The sequence below is a fragment of the Nomia melanderi genome, chromosome 4 (genome assembly GCF_051020985.1).
Source record: "Nomia melanderi isolate GNS246 chromosome 4, iyNomMela1, whole genome shotgun sequence".
Classification (NCBI taxonomy): Eukaryota; Metazoa; Arthropoda; class Insecta; order Hymenoptera; family Halictidae; genus Nomia; species Nomia melanderi.
This window is the reverse complement of record NC_135002.1, coordinates 8,366,575-8,386,911: the sequence shown is the minus strand read 5'-3', so window position 1 is coordinate 8,386,911 and position 20,337 is coordinate 8,366,575. Positions and strand designations below refer to the sequence as shown.

General features: G+C 36.0%; 1 protein-coding gene across 8 annotated transcripts in view; it reads right to left on the bottom strand.

Moving 5' to 3' along the window:
- Window positions 1-19,628, bottom strand: part of LOC116434992 (cholecystokinin receptor type A) — a 57,052-nt gene extending 37,424 nt beyond the window's left edge. For 4 of the 8 annotated variants that reach the window (XM_031994025.2, XM_031994026.2, XM_076366764.1 and 1 more), the window contains exons 1-3: window positions 18,346-19,628; window positions 18,050-18,088; window positions 15,526-16,014 (exon numbers count right to left, since the gene is read on the bottom strand). The gene's annotated coding sequence lies outside the window, so the exon portion shown is untranslated. Of the gene's footprint in view, window positions 1-15,525; window positions 16,015-17,096; window positions 17,186-18,049; window positions 18,089-18,345 lie in introns of those variants that run through there. The other 4 variants (XM_076366760.1, XM_076366761.1, XM_076366759.1 and 1 more) reach the window with 4 other exon arrangements.
- Between the last annotated feature and the right edge of the window lie 709 nt (window positions 19,629-20,337).

Genomic DNA, 20,337 nt, shown 5'->3' with positions numbered 1-20,337 from the left:
CGGTTTATTTTGCGTGATTTTTTCTATGCGGTATACGAATTCCAACGGTGTTCTTCAAATGACGATAGCGAGTTTGAACCAGTTCATCACAAGAAGATGCGCGTTTTGGACTACGACGAGTAGCAGTGAATTATGTGCATCGTGAAAATTTCTCCTTGTATGAGAAATTAAATTTTTGTTAAATGATTTTATGCGTGATTTAATTATTTATTTTGTTTGAAAGCACTCTCTCACTATTTCGTAAATTTCTAAACATTTTTTTTCTGCGGTTTCTATTATGCGGTCCCTATCTACCGCACAAAAACAGGCTTGACTGTATTTTTCCAATTTTCTGGTAAAGTAAGCTGAAGTAAAAATTAACCTATCGCGTTTGTTATTGAAAGATTCGTCGAGAATGAAAATTTCTGTGGGAATTAGATATCTGTTTTTAATTAGCCTGTCCGGAACTGTGGGCAGAAGTTAATGCGAACGAATGGGAGGTGCAATTTCAACGAGTTTTTCAGTTGCATTGAAATCTCTCTGCGAAAATGAAGTACAGTTTTTTATACGCCAAGCCCGAAACGTTGAAAATGTAGCAAATGCTAGTTCGAAAAGCTTATCACTGTAGACCACGCCGAGTAAGGTTTAACTTTGTCAGCTTTATAATGTTTAAATATAGGTAAACTTTAGGAATTTTGTTGTTAATAACTATTAAATGAAAACTTCTGAATGTGAACAAAATGGCGGAGTTATTCGCTAGCTTCAGAACTCATTTTCGTAAAAAATTCATTGTTGACTCCATTGCAGACAACTGAAACATGTGAAGACAACAATATTTGCGAATTTATAAACAGTTCACTTGTTTTTAAAAGAACTATTACATCATAAATGTTATTATATAATAAATAAATAAAAGAAATAATAAACTAAACTAATAAAAGAGAAAATATTTATCAAAGTAATTGTATATGAGAAGAATAATTAAAAATTTGCTACTGTGCCCTTGTCTTTATGTAATATTGAGTATACTAAAAGCAATTAAGAAGAGATCTCATAATCTAAATGAGGTCTCATCCAGAATTACGATACAAATTAGTATAATCTGCTTATATTTGATTAAATCGGTTAAATCGTTCGACTATAAATTTGGTGGTATTGAATTCATGGATTTATTACCATACGATTTTCGTGTGGAATGTTCCCTTTCGAATTAGTATCAAATTTAAATTCACTATGAATTCATTGTTTATCTATTTCTTCTGCTGTACAGGTGTGATATACAACATATATATTTTATTTATTATGTACATTGAATTATTGAATAGTAGAACTAATTATAAATCCTAATTTACTTTGAAACAATGTGTAATCAATTATTTTCGTCATTTCAAAGAATAATGTTAAACTTAATAAAAATTTCAACTAATTCAAAGTTTGGAAGTTGCAGGCATAAATGTTGAAAGTCTTCAACGTTTAACTTGAAATATAGTATAAAAACGATTAGCACGGAAACATATTATGATGTTTATATAATACACGAAATAAATGAATTAACCCTTTCGCGACCGGTGACGTGTATATACGGCAGTCACTTAATGCATCACAGCGGCTGACGCCGTGTATATACGGCAGCCACTTATTGGTTTTTTTATATTATTATTTTATTTCAATAGCGAACTCAAAATAAAGCTATAAACATGGTGGCGAAGTATGGTTCAGTTGCGCTTCGAACGACGACAAAGTATGGTCAGTCGCGCCGTCGCGAAAAGTGGCAAAGTATGGTCAGTCGCACTGTTGCGAAAAGTAGCGCAGAATGGTACAGGTGCGCTGTCGTGAAAGGGTTAAGACTTCAGTGACAAGTTCGAACGGAATGAAAAAGTTGCGTCCACCGTGTGTTTGGTAGCACGATGCAACTGATACCCTAGTGAGCGTTAAGCAACACCCTCGCGACATTTACACCGTGGAAGAAAATAAAGAATGTAATCCTCTTTTAATTGACAAGAAGCTACTCGAACTAATTCCAGAAACTATTTTCACGAAGCGAGGAAAGTTTTCGAACTTTCTTCCTTCGTTCCAGTCGTAATCTGCCATATGGTTCCCGGAGTTTGAAATTTGCCAAACAAATTATCATTCCGTGTCCCAAGGATAATGAAGTACGTTACTTTGAAAGAAAAAAATTTAAGCCGAACGTAAGATGACAAATTACAAAGATTATGAATTTTCTTGCTTGTGAATCAGCCTTTCGCAAAGATTCAACGTTATCTTCTACAAAGATTCTCCTGAAATTTGATAATTCGAGCTAGCAATCGACTATTCAACGAATTCCACACTTTTTCACCGTTTAAGATACTTCTTTCAGATGATATAAACGTGACGTTTGCATAATTGACTGGTGTAAGCACTTTTCTTTATGAACAATTGATGAAGGATATATCTACTTTGAATTTCTCTGTTCAATGTCGTTCGTCTCGAATTATCACGATACATTCATAATTCTTCTCTTATAATATTCGACGAGTTATTAATAATACCATGATTAAGTAGATGCATGTGGAGCGCAGGTGGGCAAAGTTTAAGAGGACGACTCTCCATATCAAAGTGAGATGAAAGTGGGGACCAATGAAACTCCTGTACTCAAGTTATTAACAATTCAAAGGAAGAGTTGGATTCCGTCGGTCAGAATGACCAGGAAGCCAAGGTGTAGCCACATGACTTAGCAATGATGGGACTCCAGGGTCGAGGTCTCGTCGGGACGATGGCTACATCCGGCTGACCAATGGGAAGGTCGGGATACCTTTGGTCGAAAATGAGTCTGGACTATAGAATCCAGGTTTCCAAAGTGGAAAAGTTGGATTCCGTCGGCTAGAATTGACAGGAGGACCAGGGGTAGCCATATGACTTAGCAATGATGGGACTCCAGGGTCGAGGTCTCGTCGGGACGATGGCTACATCCGGCTGACCAATGGGAAGGTCGGGATACCTTTGGTCGAAAATGAGTCTGGACTATAGAATCCAGGTTTCCAAAGTGGAAAAGTTGGATTCCGTCGGCTAGAATTGACAGGAGGACCAGGGGTAGCCATATGACTTAGCAATGAATGGACTCCAGGGTCGAGGTCTCGACGGGACGAAGGCTACATCCGGCTGACCAATGGGAAGGTCGGGATACCTTTGGTCCAAAATTAGTTTGGACTATAGAATCCAAGTCTCCAAAGTGGAAAAGTGATATTCCGTCGGCCAATATGACCAGGACGGCAAGAGGTAGTTCCTTGAAGTATGGTGATCCGCCAACAATGTAGTCCTCGACTACGTAGTGCTCGAACTGAATGTGAACGGTGTAGGTTGCGAATTCAATTATTTATTGCATCACACGATACATTAAATATTATATCATATTTCCAACAAACTCGACAATATGTAACAATGATGAAAGAAACTTGCGATTAAGCGGATGAAAAATAAATTGCCAGTAATATATAATTAATGACTAACGAAATAGAGGATGAAAATATATTTTTAGAAAATAAGTATTCTTTTTTTAATATTATTGCTTGCCTAACATGTGAAGCTACCATTAAGGTACTCGTGTTTAATATTAGATTTACAGATGTTTCTTGTGTACTTTATTATATTACGTGTTTTCAGAAAACGAAATTAATAATGAATAAATCATAATCGACGTGAAATGCCGAAGAAGAATATTTATTCTGTAACATTAGTCACGGACTCTGAAATCCATCTAATTGGTAGGTTTCATAAATCCAGCGTTACAACGTATTTCCTTCACAAAAATCTGAGAAACTTAAATGAGCTCAACGAACCCTCTTTGTCTTCCACGCGGCAGCTCAAGGCTCATAATTAGCTTTCCTCGGTTTAAACCTCGCGAACGAGACACAACGGTGACACAGAAATCAACGTGGACAAAATCTCCACAAAAAAGATACAGCTATGCATAAAACCTGGCTCATCACATTAAACTTAATTAATCATGAGAAATTCACTAACCCTTTCAGCAGATATGTGAAGCTACCGCAGCATCATCTCTGGCGATACAGTTTTTCTTCGGTTTCTAACAAACTTATACAGTTTCGACTTATAAAATAAATGTTGTCACATTCATAAAATTCTTCTAAAAACAATGAAGAATAAATAAACTTTTTCAATATTTTCCTATGAGCGCCATTGGCGGTAAAATATTCAGCACCGAAAGTTAAAAATGTAGATAGTGTACAACGGAATTATTTTATCAAAAAAAATTTGAAAGGTATTATTATATTCTGTTATTGTATTTATAGAATGCTTTCGAAAATAACGAGAAACGAATAAAGTTTCTTAGAAGTTTTTCTGCGTACACCATAGGCAATAAAATATTCAACGTTGAAAATTAAAAATGTACGCAATGAAAGAAGAGTAATTTTACTGAAAAAACGTGAAATGAAAGCTTTAAATAATATTTGTGATACATTGATAGTAGCTAAGCGGATTCTAAAGTGGAAAGGGTAATTGCCTTTTTCGGTTCACAAGTTTGTCCTCTAAAAGCAATTACACTCTCCCACTTACGCATCACTCATGTCCAGCTGATGAGTGTCATTGTGTATCGCGCGCAGCAATTATCCTTCTCCCCTATTCACATCGCCACACGCAAACACTTCGCGATTGTCCTATAGGCAAGTATCGGTGTTTATCTTACGCGCGGTATATTTGTCCCGTTCACGTAGACGTCGAATGGCAGCACGATATTGGCGAGTAGATAGATTAACCCTTTCTCACAGTTTAATTTGCTCGATGTACAGGCAAGCCGAATTTTAACTATACAAACATTTTTATTCGATTTCGATCGTTCGCATTCTAATTAGAAAATTGATTTTAGCAATTCGCGATCGAAAAATTTAATTCGAACATTGGATTCGATCAATCTGAATGTTCTTTACATTCATTGTTACTTTACTAACATTATTTTGTTATTATGAATCGTTAACAAAGGAATTTCAATTTGAATTAATATGGATTGATCTGATATTCAATCTGCATATCGAAACGAACCGTATAGATACTTTTTTAAATGAATGTACAATTCGAAATCTGGAATAATTGTATGGATATAGAATAAATAAATTCTGTTCCTCTGCGAATTAATTATGTAAACTAATTTCGTGAATCGCAGTTGTCAAAGGAATCTCAGGACGAGAAATTTCATCGAACACGGGAAAATCATTACTTTTTATTGAAACACGTATGTCAAAGGTATAAACGGTTTGATGAATTTGTTCCAATAAAAATCAGCCGATGTCTGAGAGACCGATCGATCAAATTCTATTAATACGAGGTCTGACGTGACATTCCGCTGTTCCGGATTGTCTATCATTAAAAATAAATCTAACGATCGAAATCGATCTATTTCCATCGAATTTCATGAATATTTCTAATCGGTCGCTGGCAATTCTGTCCAGCTAATAATATAAAACGGAAATTAGCATTGAGAGCTTGAATTTTAATTGATGTATACTGCATTCGTACCGACGCATAATTCTCGGAGTATTTTCCGGTCTCGAGAACTGCGGGGAAGATATGGTCAGCGATACCGTTCAACTATTCGAACTTTCTCGAGTCTTAAGCGCTCAAGCTTCCTCTTATTTGCGGGAGTTCGGACGTGTTCGACCATTAAGTAGCTCGAACTGTATACTATACACTTACTTGATTAACTAATTTCTTAACTCTCCCCATGCAAATACGTAAAAACATGTTTTTCATTTCAGAATTCGTTCATCTTTTACTAATTAGACCAACATAGGCATTATCGCATACTTTACGAGATTAATACTCGAAGACTCAATTAATCAAATTGTACGGCGCCTACTACAATGGATACACGCATAAATAAATCAATCTATTGAATAATTTCTTACAAAACTATCTTTTAATTATCTTAATAATTACTATAGTCAATAACAGACCCAGTGTTAGTATTATAATTATAGTTACTTGCTAATTGACTATTAATAATTTATTGTTCTATCAATATTAATTGATTGCCTGATCATTCATTTAATTCATTGGAAACCTTACTTCCATACGATCTGTTTCGAATGAAAAATTACGCGTTCATGTGAATCCACTCGTATTTCAGGAATTGTCTTTTATTTACATCAGCAGACATACTTTCAACGTGTATGGAAGGTAAAACAGTTTTTATTCGTGAACGCACAATCTTCTTAGCGAAGTGTAACAATGAAACGTTTTCACAAGATTTCAGATTAAAACGTCCGTACAAATCTGCTGTATCCTCAAGTTCTACAGCTACCTTTTCAACTCGCAGCATAATCTCTGTTTCCAGCAGGATCTACAGATTAATTACCGGCATTCTAGCTGGAAATTGTTCATAGCAGTGCATTACAGTGATGAACGTTTTAGGAAGACGCGTATCCTCCGGATCTCCTTTCATTCCATCAATGATAAACGTCGTTGAATTGCTACGAAACTGTTCGACAATTCGAGCCGAGAAAATCGAGTGAAAATATTCGTGATCAGAGGAAAAGTTACAAAGGCTTGATATTTTTATCAAAGGAACGTTGTGTAACGAATGATGATCAAAGCCGAAGGTTAAATTGAAAAATTGGCAAAGCAACGGTTACTCCTTCTTCGAATAATCTTGTTGCCTTCAGTTTAAGTTACCCAAACTTTTTTCCTTTCAAGTAACTATTGCATTATCCTTGTCTCTGTGTGCGTGTAATGAAAACGTGTTGTTCCTACTACCAAACTTCTTTCATCATCTTTATCAGACTAACATTACTTTCCTCGAACTTTCACATCGAATATCATTTGAGGGAATTAAAGCAAACGTCGGGTTCCTACCACACCTAGTTATAATATTCCATTCAACTTTTAGAGCAGCCAACAGTTTCAAAGTTAATATTATCTCGGATTACCACTTCGATCGCCGGCTAGACATTCGACACTCGATTCGAACACAGCATCGTGAGTTGTCGGCACAAAAGAAAAAGGTGTATTTATATCTGGCATCAAAGAATCGTGAAAGCTTCAAGTAACTTGCGCTATGCGAAGATATTAATTGAAAACCGATTTAATTATTTTAACAGTCGTCGCCTTGAATTCGAGGAGAAAATCGATGAAATATAATATCTACATGCAGCGTTGATAATTAAAAAAAAAATGTTTTTTTTAAATATGTTATCCTAGAGATCAGCGTCGATCATAATTCACAAAGTTATTTTTCTTCTGTTCAGCTGTTGCGAAATAAATGCCTATGGAAGCGTCTTAAATTTTAAATGAGAAACGATCTCATACCCGGCAAACATTTTTTGTACCGACATCGATCAAGGGCCGGTGCATTTTGACGAAATCCGAGGACACGGTACGTCGCATATAAAAACATAACGTTTAAACGGTCGCGTGCACATTTCACTTTTTCTCATAAAAGTATCTCTGTTTGGTCGAAATGTATAGTGGTAATAAAATGTTAGAAATATTCCAAACACGCACCGAAATTCTAAACATTTGTCTTTCGCTTGTAATCGATAACATCTTTTTCGTTTATATCGGCCAGTTTTAATTCCGCTGAATCGTGTCAATAATGTAATCTATAAATATTTAAATATTTCCGTAAACATGTTTTTTCAGTATAATAGTAAATTAATAACATCCGATTATAAAAATGTGTTATTCAAATGAAGTTTATTTAAAACGTACTTCGTTTCGTCATAAGAAGCAGATCTTTCTCGTAAAAAGCAAGAATGATTCGTTCTCTGCGTGGAACAAAATGACGAATTGTTGTAATGCGGTCGCTGGCAATGGTTAAATGACAAATTTTCGTTATCTGGCTGGACATACGTTAATAAAATACGAATGACCGTGGCTCGTGTCCTGCTGCAAGTTTGAAAAAGTCGGTTTGTTCCGTTGACACGTCGGTTTTTCGAAGTTCCTCCGCGTTAACCGCATCGCTCGTTGTTCGCGAGGAATTTCTTGCGACAGGAAGTCATTATGAAGAAGCTAACTTTTTCGTGTAAAGGTTCGGCGGTTCTTTCTCGCGGTGTCTCGTGCGTTATATATGATTTTCTTTTTCAGGGAAAATACAAACGCCGTGGGAAACGGAAATTGCGAAGCCTATTGCTGCTTTCACCACGTGGATGCACATTTTCGGAATATTTTCCTGTCAGTTGTACACAGAAGCGTATTTGTTCTGTTGCATAAATGAGTTTTTGAACTCGAAACGTGTTAATAAATATTTACATGAACACTACGAGTGGACGAACGTTTCTAATATTCAGCGAACATGGATGTTTCGAGATAGGTTAACAATCGATATTAATTAATTTTCAATTACTTATTTAATAATTGATGAAGTAAATTAACAATTTTAATATCAGAATTAATTTAAATTCAATTTCACTTCGAGAGCGTAGATTCAAAGTATTTTCTAGTTTTAAAATTCCACTTCCGTGGAATAATTGTTTCGCGAGGATTCGGCATCAACGATTTCAATTTTTATTATACGCGCCATTACGATGCGAAGCAACATTTCAGCCACCGGTTTACACGATTTTTAGTAAGGCTAGATTTGAATTGTTAATAGGCGGCTACACATGCATAAATGGAACGAGCAGTTCGAAAATAATATTCATCCTATGGAAGGGGAGCGCGAAAAATAGAAAAGTAAATGCGAGCTCCGGGCATTTATTCAAATTTCCATTTTGGTAGACAAATAAGAAAGAAAGAACATTGAATGTAGGAATTTATTTCTCCCAGTAGAAGTTTTAATAAAGATATATTAAACCCTACCTGTTTTTACATTTTCCCTTTCCGTGGGAAAGTTTATGGGCTGAAAATTCATAAAGTTCTGAAGCACAATAACGAAGAGAGCCTTTGCAAAGGCAAAATCTAATTTTATCGGAAGTTTCCGTGTTCGCCGGCCATGTTGGCGCAAATGCAACTTCGCGACCCTAGTATTCTTCCTAGGATTACGATGGATGATAGGGAGACCGAAATACCGCGTCAGTTGCGAACATCCGAAAATAGTCGAAACTGTGCGAAAGTTGTAAAAGTTGATTCTGTTTCGAGTTCATTCCTATGTCGAAGTGACTTGAATTTACGATGACGTATAAATATAAATAATACTAAACGAGAAGGCAGAAAAATCGCATTACAGACACGTATTTATTACTTTATAGTTATACATACATATATTTCTAATATTTATTATTAAACCTTCATTTTTTGATCTATTCATAAACACGTTGGATGCCATGGAGGTCACCGGTGACCTCGACCAAATCGAATTACTATAATTCATTCGATTAAACGATGATTATTTGTAAACTTTTCTATATTATAAGTAATACCACCTAATGCAGTGACATTCAACGAGATAAACCTACAATAATAATAACGTACTTCAATTGCATAAGTTAAAATGTACAAAATGAAAATAATGTAATATCAACACTTCCAACATGCGTATGTATATAATTATTAAAAACTGGATAAACAAAAGCAAAGTGATTCCGAACCGTAACGAAGACTTTCGTGTCTTATAATCATCCAGGTGGAAGGAGTGACAGGGAATAGCTCCGCGAGACACGAGGAAGTTTCGCGAAAAGATTTATTCCGCAGTCTGGTACTCGCTGAAATAATGTCTACAAGATGATAAAAAATAATGAAAGACGTTGGAAGATGCTAATTCTTCCTGAGACAGCGATGCATCGATATTGACTTGCCAGTGATAAGGTATTTTCATTAAAGCGTAACGTCGCTGGGGAACTCAATATGAAAGATCTACCTGCAGGTCATTCCACTCGACGTTGGTTAAAACAATTTCAAGAGAGATTGCTTAGTCGTGTTCCACGGCGAAATGAAACGGAAGGACAGAACACTTTGCAATGTGGCTCGGGAGACGTTGATCGAACCTGGAGAAACGTTCTCTCGTAGCCAGCGAACATCAAAGGCGATTTCGGTTTCTTCCTGTGAGATTACGTTAAAGACGTTGTTTACAATTCCTCCGTGACATCGCATAATGGACCGAAGTTCCGAATCGCTGCTGCGATCGGAACAGTTACTCCACAAACGCTGGAACACACTTGGATAGAAATTGAATACCGATCGAACATTCAACCGTCGGAGTGGCACGAATTGTAGCTTCGCATTCTGTTACAACGATAAGATAAGCGATGAAACTTTTCGGATGTGTATTTCGTTGAGTTTATTTGGTAATGGATTTGATTTGTTAATAGATTCTATTTGGTAATGGATTTGATTTGTTAATAGATTCTATTTGTAGATTTATTCTATTTGTTTGTTAATGTAACGGTCTTTCCGACAAACGTTTTTGATATCGGTATGGTTTGTACATGAAGAAAGTCAAGTTTGAATGAAATTTTGAATCGTTTAGAATTATACCATGAAATAATTATAATAAAATTAAGGGACAATGGAAAAGTAATGATAGAGTGGAGGTGTAATGATAGATATCCAAAGTTACTAAATATTTATTTCTATGCATGAAATAGAGTGTCCGATCTGTCTATATATTATATATTCAACGTTTCGTACATATCTTCTTGAACAAACCAAGTAACTTAAAGTAATTATCATAAACTGAAGAGCTGGGAGGAATTCCTATAAATCTAGGTCAAAAAAGATAACGACAGTGTAGAAGGCGGATTAAATGAAAACTTCTGCCGATTTAGACACTGTATTTGCTTTTCTGTTCCCTCTTATTAACATAATTTAACTAGGACAAGGAATGATCGTAATTATATTTTTACCGCGTGGAATTCGTTCTCCACTTAAATGCTTTAAAACTCGTATTAACATCTTTCGCAGCTTCATTTTCAAGCAATTAAACTTTAGATTGTTTCGTTGCTGAACGTAATAATCTCCGTTATATTATATTCGAAATGCGGGATCGCTTTGACCATTGAAACGAGAAATAAAGTGTTACTTATTATAATTTTTGAATAATTATCTATATATCTATTTGTCTGCATATCTATCTATCTATCTATCTATCTACCTGACCATTTTATGCGAAATATTATTGAAAAGTTACGAATACGTACTTTTCTGAAACTGAAAAGTATTTCTAAAAATATTACGAAATACTAAAAATATCACACAATTTTAAAAGCATTAGCCAACTCTAAAAGTGTCACACTAGAAATAGAACACCAGTAAAGATAAAAAACAAGAATCAACCGCAAACTACTGTCTATTCAGTATGCGCAAGTATTAACACGAAATCGTGAACCAATACACGTGTACCGATAAAACAGCGATGAAACAACACAGCGATTATATGCGATACTCCTCTCATCAATCATCCTCTCGCATCAACAATCTATCTATCATACCCGAAAATCCGGGCAGAATTTCACACATCATTCATTATGTAAGTCTCTCGATAATATCGATTCAATTCCGATAATGTCGCAGAGAAACAGTTCGTCCACATTCCGCGAAAGTAATCGCATACGGACTTACTTCTTCGCGATGATTTCGGTAAGGCAAGTATCATTTTATTACATTATTCATGATATCGATCTTCCGATCGACGAACCTTTCATTTAGCACGCAGGAAAACAAGAGCTTCCATCGATTCTTCTTATCCTTAAGTGATTAAACCAGCGATCATCCATCAACTCGGCAGACCTGATACTTGCGCAATTGAAATCTGTTTCATTCGACTTCGTGTAAATGAAATCTCAAAATGATTAGAGCCATAAAGAAATTTCTAGCGAATCTGCTCGAGCTACCCAAGAAGCATGGATTATTTCAAATATTTATGATCCTCGAAACGTCAATCGAATATACGATTTCCAAAACTATTCCATCGAGGAACACGATCCTGTCTCCTTTAAAAAATCTGTTCCATTGAAACATTGCTTATCGTGAACTCCGCTGTAAAAATATAACAACGCCTTGTTAAAAGCTCCTATTTCCGAAAAATGAGAAAAAATTCGTACTTCTCCCGTTGCCGATCGCGCGACGATCCTGTGTAATCTCGTGATCTTTGAAATAACATCTGTGACCGCTAGTGTACAATTACGAAGCTGAGGATTCATGTCTCGCGTAATATAATTATTTACAAGACGTTCTTTAGGAGTAAGGGGCTCGTAACGAGCGTTCATGCTTCGTTTCCTGCGGTGTGCAGTTTCCAAAGACCACCGGCGCCGAGACGTTTATGCGTATCAAGCGTTTAAATTGGTTTGCGCGCGTTTACTTTGGCGAACTTCACTGTCGTAATTGGAGCAAAGTCTGTATCATTTTTTTTCTGCTCGCAATTGTGACCAGCGAAGGTAGTCTCTACTCCGCGGGATGTTTGTCATTGTACATTAAAAACTGCGTAATAATCTGGTTGACGTAACTTCTCTGTTTCCTCGTATCTTCTGACAGGAGCTTCCTCTTTGATCCGTTGGTATAAAAACTCCTTGGAAATCTGGTTGACGTTTGTTGCAGTTGCAGTTTCAGCTGAAGACCTCGAATAAAATATTTCTTGTCGAGTGAACATGGAGAATATTCTTCGTGTTTATTGCGTGAAAGTGAAATGAATGTAAAAGACGCTTCTGTTTATCAGTCATTGATTTATGTTCAAATTCCTGTGTCCAATCTAAATACATTGCGTGGAGTAATGATGGAGTACATCCACACTGCTTATTTACGAATCGGTGGCGTGTTTACGTAATAATTGCATGGAATATTATAACATCCGAATCGACAGACAAATTCGTTATTAATTTAATGCTCGGATAAACGTATAATTGTGTCAATACATTGTCCGTCTCGTTGAACACTGGAAGTGGGTATTATGTTCAATAAAGTTGTACTTATACAGAAAATACACACCTGTTTATACAGCGAACACAGTATCTAACTGAATAGATTTTCATCTCGAACACGGTACATTAATTAATTTAGATTTCTACAATGTTCTTAATTCGATCGCAACGACTATCGATATTCGTTTCTAACCACTATTGTGACTTTCATTATCAAAGTAATTTTCACTTCGCGAAATAATTAAAAATGATCATTTCACCTTATTATTTCCAGCAATATATTGTATCGTCATCAAATCGTTAGCTTCGACTCAGGGAGTACGTCGATAACTATTGCATTTTTCACATTTTGTATCTGATTTATGTAATACACATTTCGCTTGCAAATATTTTTAAATAGATAGCTACACTGGACGTATTCTCAAATAGAATTTTATGTTAGACGCATTTTCAAGCAGAAACATTAGCTTTGTAATGCTGACGTTATACCGAACAACGCGCATTATTGTTTATGGCCAGATTAAATTCACCCAGAAACTTATGTTTACTTAAATGCGCTTCCGAGGTAAGCGGGGCTTTATTTAAAATATCAAAACTTCCCACGACATACTCCTCCAATTTGCTATGGGAGGGGAATTTAATGCACGAGAAGTTCCACGTACCCTGTAGCATCCTTGATGCACTTCATGCACCTTGCACCTTGGCGTTGTATAACTTTTAATAGAATTAACGTGCATCAACTGTGTCTTTTGTCAATTTCTGTGTAATTATTCACTACGTCCGTCATGAATGACGAAAGATCTGGTTACACGAGGTGTCGTATCAAAATATTTGAATCGCGTAACGTTGGCACAATCTTCTCAAAGAAAAATTCAAACGTCATTCATATAAACAATTGAAGAAATTAGAAATGAAAATTTCAGTTTAATTTTCGTCGAATAATTCCTCGTTGTCAAACAACAACAGAGAGTATCATGAAAACACGTTAACATATTTATTTAATGCTTCATTCGATAACAACCTTTAACAGCTAAACAATGGTCGCTAATAATTTGTAACAATGTTTCGTTTCAAATTAGCTGATCCATTGTAAAGGGTACTCGCAAGTCATAATGGAACAAAAACATTTCACCGTTCTATATGCAAAACCGAGTCGATACATAATACGAGGTAATATATTTCTGTACATAACACACTTTACCAGAGAATTGACTGTGAATATTCATGAAATATTGTACGTGTGGCTACTTTTATATTTAACTTCTAAAGTATCGACGCGCCCCACGATATTGCACGTTCCGAGACACACCTGTGCGATACTTATAGAGGCATCACGATGCAAGGAGGATATGCATTCCTCGTTTTCGCTCGTAAACCAGCAGATTGGCTGCCGTTTTGATCGATTGAGCATCTGTGAGTTACGCAAGACGTTACAAAGTATTCGGCTGCATGTGACTCGTTCAAATGTAATTTGAAAAATTCCTTTTTCGGTTCGAAACGTTCCAAGTATTTTTCATCGAGCAACTTGCATCGAGGTTACTTAATTCGACTGTAATTTGACGTGCCATTTTAATCGAGCGATCGACTAAGTGTTGAAAATATTCAAGGAGCTCCGTATTTTTAAATCTTTTGATTTAGAGGCTGTAGAAAGAATTGTACTTATACTTACTATCGCTTTTGTATTATCAGATTGTCGAAAATGTTAGAATATTATGATATTCTCTTACAATATTACTATTTCGCAGTAAGTTCTTCGTATCAATATTAGTATTGCAACTTATTATTTTAAAATAAACGTTAACGTTCTATCTGTTTAAATATAAGACCACGAAAGGTTAACACATTATTTTTATGTGGAATATTTCAAAAATATGAAAATTGTCCAGAATACACACAGTTCTTTCGGTCGAGTAAAACTGGAAAAACCCATTCTCCGTATTATAAGTTACAACAGACAGTTTATCTGTTACTAACACTGAAAAATTGATTATTCGTTTTTCCGTGTCTTGAATTTCAGTTAGCGAAACACCCAGCGATATTTCTAACACGGTTTTCTCTCTGGAGAGCCTTGACACAATTATTTCACTGTACGTTTCGAGTGCTATTTTTTGTCACATTTTTAAATTGTATTATGAGAGGGTAATCATTTTTCCCTCTTTATATCTACCGTGCTGAACTTCTGTTATAATTTATTTGCCGTTGCAAATCAACAAATGTTGTCATAATAATATGTTAAAATATCGTATAATTTACTCCACACGATTTCCATTCAAAATGCATTAGACATTCGATTAGAATAGTCCCATGATTGTAAAGTGAGGAATACAGGAGCTTAGAATCAGTAAATTTTAATATTTTAAAATAATACTGTGCGCCGGTTAATTCAATAAATTGAGTAAAGTTACTGGGAGAAATAATTTTTATAGACACTAGCATCAATGACAACTCTTGGTAACAGAAGAACCATTGATGTTTCAAAAAGGATTTCTTCGAAAAGAAAGCTCCGTATTAAAGAACTGTGACACGTTTCCCATTTACTGTTTTACATGCGAATACTGGAATACTAATTAACCGTATTAGATTAATGGCACGAGAAAGTTTCCATGGAAAAGAGTATTTATTTTTGGTCGATCGGATACCGTTTTCGTCGAGGTCGTTGGAATTTTCACGATAATTGCATAACTGAATCACAAGTCGATTTATGGAAATACTAAAGTCTGCGCCCTAATAAGGTATGTATAAATATTAAACTCTGACTTACCGATAAAGGTTAGCGTCTCCGAGAGCGTCACGTTATCCGCCATGTTGGTCTTCGAGTGATTCACACGGCGCGTAATGTTCGAAAATGCTACATTTATCGTAGAACCGTTTCGTCCGCTGTATCGCGGCATTTGCTATCGATAAAATTATTGAACACGTTCGCAGAGGCTTCACAGCGGTCAAGAAACACTTTCTTTTCTTCTTAACGGTGGAGAGAACGTCGATGAAGCTTGTCCTTGCATTGCGCTTAATAAGCAAGCATTATAGTTCCATTTTTAAGCGTATCGCGTCGAGTAACATTTGTTTAATCTTCTCAAGAAAATAATACGGTGTAGACTGTGTTTAGCTGATTTGTTCAATTACACTAGCTTCGGCAGTGCGATCAATGTGTACACACGGTAATGAGACACCCGTTCCATGTTGCATTGAAACTTTATGCAGAAGTTCCACGCAGAAAAACATTTTCAGGCTACATTCAAACGACGAATACCTGGATTTCAAAAATACAGCATGAACACTCGATTGATTTAATTTGCCGATGCGATATTACTCAAATAACATTCACCGGGATAAAGAGAACACGATGACGAAGTAAATGAATAACGAAATAAATATCTTGTTTCAATAATCCTTGGTCCTGCATTTTATCGATAATCAGTTTTCTTCGTAATCCAATTTTAAATAAGTAGAAAATGTTTTACAGGGGGAACATCGGTTGTACGAATAATAAAAAGTGACAGTTACATTAATCAATTGCGAATCTTGATTGACAATCTTTACGTAACAGATAATTTTCATTTTTTCACGTCAAATGGTTGATTAACACTCGAACAACCGCACTCGTCAAAACGACGGATTTCAATTTTTTTATTTCTCAGCTGTTGATACCTCAAAAGCGTTAAGTATTCAAAATAATTTAAAAAGTAAATAGTTTCACTTGAATACTGTAATGAATGTCTGAAGAAACTGAAAATAATCTGTTATTATAATTTGTATAGGGATTACATATCAATCGTATTAACTGCTCGGTAGTTCTAGCGTTAAATGAATACTAATATTACAATTAGTGACATTAATCATGAATAAGGGTTAATATCGTTAATATTATTGTAATATAATCAAATGCTGATATTACAATTACTAAGGTTACTATAGAGAAAGCTGAAAAATAAATAGTTTCACCAATTTCTTCCCCGAAACCGGAAGAACATCTCTTGTCACAACTTTTATAAGGATTATCTACGTATTAATCATGGGGGTCACCGGTGACCCCCGACCAAATTGAGTTATTGCAGTTCACTCGATTAAACGACGATTATTCGAAAACATTTCTGTTTATAAATAATGCTGCCGAATGCGGTGACACTCAGCTAGAGGAACGTGCAACAATAATAATGTAATTCAATCAAATGATTTAATATTCTCTTTTTTCCAAAATCATGCAGCATTCAACGTGTTAATGCGGTAAAACAAGCTTGGCGTCGGTCTCTTGAAATAAGTGTATGGATGAGAACTCTAAAACTATCGTTAAAAGTTAGCGGGAGCGTATTCGGAAAAGTGGTCATAAAGCACCGATGCGTATCCCTCGTTTGATTCATCCTGTTCCCTGACATCGGGACGTCCAACTTTGCTCGTTCAAACTGTGAAATCATGCCTTCCCGCGAGAACTAATCGCCCCGAGAAGTTCTCATAATTTAGACGCGGCCCAATAATGAAACGGGCGGCACAAAATCGAAAATCTTAACGTCGCCGCGCTTCGAATTCGCAACGGCCAATAAAACGTGCCATTTTACCGTTCACTGATTTCAGGAAGCAGAAATTAAGCATCCGAGGGAATGGTGCAGCCGTAAACTTTGCGATCCGTCACGATCGAGGCTATCCCTTTTTTTTCCGACGTTAAAAGGATCGCGGCATAAGATTCTTGCAAATGAAGCAGTCGACTTCGCTGATTGATAAGTTGATTAGACATTTACCGACGCGCTTATATAAACTTCACTCCATGCGAAACGATCTAATTGAACTTAAACCTAGATTTCTTAAAGATTTTTTAATTCCCAGAACGAATTAATGGGAAAATATACGTATTCAGCTAGTTCGCTTCGAACTGACAGAATTTGGCAAAAAAGATCACGTTTTATATAATTTATTTGTAACTATGGAATATTTTCGTAGCGACTGTTCGTCAGGATTAAATTTCGAATGTAACGTCCACTTATGATTTCAATGTTTGTAATTACTCATATAATTTGAACGTTAATGCAAGTGCTTTTGTGTATGCTTTCAAAATAACCGAATCAATGGCGATAAAGGTATGAAACTCGAGGATAACAAACGATCCCGTCTCTTATTTGATATTGACAACTTTATGACGTTGAGCATCATTAAACTAAATACGTTACTGAAGACTTGAAAAATAATGTACAGGCCAATTACGTTTCAAACGGTAATGGAATCAGCTTAATAAATGTCTTCGATCATTTCATAAGTAATCATTTAAGTAAAGTATTATCCAGTTTATTTCAAACCTGCAGTAAAGGGAGGTAGTTAATTGAAATTGGTGTACGCTATTAAATCAATTTGTGTTTTAGTTCACGAGTATTTATAGCTTCGTTTATCTTGAAAATGTTCTTTCACTTTCAACTTGTTTTAGCGTCGCGATTACGCTATACTTTTTTTTCTGTTCTTCAATGAATCTCATTGATGTACCTATTATTAAATGCCTCTTGATACTGTTTTCGAAGTTTCGACTCGACTCGAGTGTATAATTGTTCGAGAACAACGTTTCATGGATGGTTCTAACTGAAGCACACTGTATACCTACTTGCTCGCAGTCTTTCTTTTTCAAGCATTGCGCAGGGGAAATAAAAAACGACATCAAACACCCATGGAGGACACGCGTCTAACGTCTCTAGGAAATTGCTGGTTCACTACGTTGAATGAAATTTTATTTTTTTTAAATTACTTTTTTAAAGCTTTCTTTCGCTGATTAATATTTTTTAATAGATCTTGCACAAATCTGATTCGATTTCGAATTAATCGTTACAAAGTTTTAACGTGAAGTATAAAAATAAATAAAGATAATGTGAAATAATGTAAATATTATATTGTTGATGTTGAAATCTATAATAAATCTATATTCAGATTTTAAGATCGTCACTGATGTCGGATGCAGAATAAAAAGAATATCTCCAATACTTTAGCAACTATCGGACTACTATTATTCTCAGTAACTATTATTTCCCAGCGAAAAACAAAATTTTCTCAATGTCAAAAATCATCTCGACAATAACTGACTTCGCAGAATTCAAACGCGATAAAATTCCAGCGGAATTTCCGAGCTTAAAAGAAGACTGTTGAATATTCAATACACGACGTCGGCCAACAATCTTTATCCTACACCGGTATCTAAAAAGCTACGATACCTCGAACTGTTTTCGATATCGAGAACGCAAAAGTTTCGTTTCGAAATACATAAAATTATAATCGAATCGAAAGGAAGCTCAAATTCGAATTTTCATTAGAAACTTTAACGTGACGCGCAGCATCGCTTTTCAATGTTTAACCAAACCCTTGGAAGAAAAACGTATTATTAAAGGAATACGTCGCTTAACAATTCATTCCCCGTTTTAAACTGAACTTCACGTTTAACTGCAGCGACACTTCACCCGTATGCCCGTATTACATTTTCAAATTAGTTATCAGTAGTGACACTAGACGATTAGCGCGACACAACTCGCGGCGAGGACCAGTTCCGAACGATCTCAGGGAACGGTTCGTTAATTACACGGTTCGCCGTTCCAGAATTGAAAAGTTGCGATCGTGTTTTACGTACGTGACGAGCGAGCAGATTTTAAACAATTTCTTAGTGTTAATTAGAATATTATACACCGTGGGGAACTCATCACTCCTCGGGAAATTTATCTTTCATTTCTCTTTACTCGATCTGTTTCCAGTCACCGGTGTATACGCTCGCGTTTATTCTGTTATTTTTGAATCGTGTATTTCGCTTCGATTTAGAGCGGCAACTGAGAAAGATTATATCGAAGCGAGCAACAAAGCCCGACGCGGCGAGCGGCCGGCAAACATCGAAGCGCACGCGACGGGTCCTGGTCGCGAACTGAATCCAGGACCAGTTTCGTAGGAGTTCGAGCGACAGCTCACCTCTCTAGCCTGGCCAATCGTCAGCTGCCGGCTATCTATCTTCCCTTCTTGTAAAAGGCTGCCGTGTTTACGTAACGCCCAGCTTATCATCAACATCATAATTGCATCCCCCAATCAGCCCCCGACGTGAAACCACCGTGCACTACCCACCTTCATTTTTCATCGTTTAACTTTTCGACCAACGAACCGTCCTTCGTTCCACTTTCCAACGAAACTTCGATTAACCCGTTAACCTACGATCTCGTAACTACAACGCCGGGAATTAAATATGAGGACCGATTAAATTCTGCACGTCATGGTTGGTTTTCGAGTTACACGGTTTTACATGCGATAATCCATAATTTCGATTTACACTAATTTGGACTCAAGGGAATCGAGATTTATTTAGCTTTATTTCTTTCCGTTTGAGATCTTCCTGGCGTGTTGTCTTATGCAGAGGGGTTGAATGTCACAGAATTTCACTCAAAGAAATATGCAAAATGGAGGATATGTTAATATTGTGTTATTTAATTGGATTATTGTTATTTACGGTTATCTTGCCGAGTGTCGTATTAGGTTGAATTATTTTTGATACAGAATTGCTTTCGAATAATCGTCGTTGAGTTGATTATAGCAATGATTGAAATGAATAATTAGGTGTGACGATACGGTT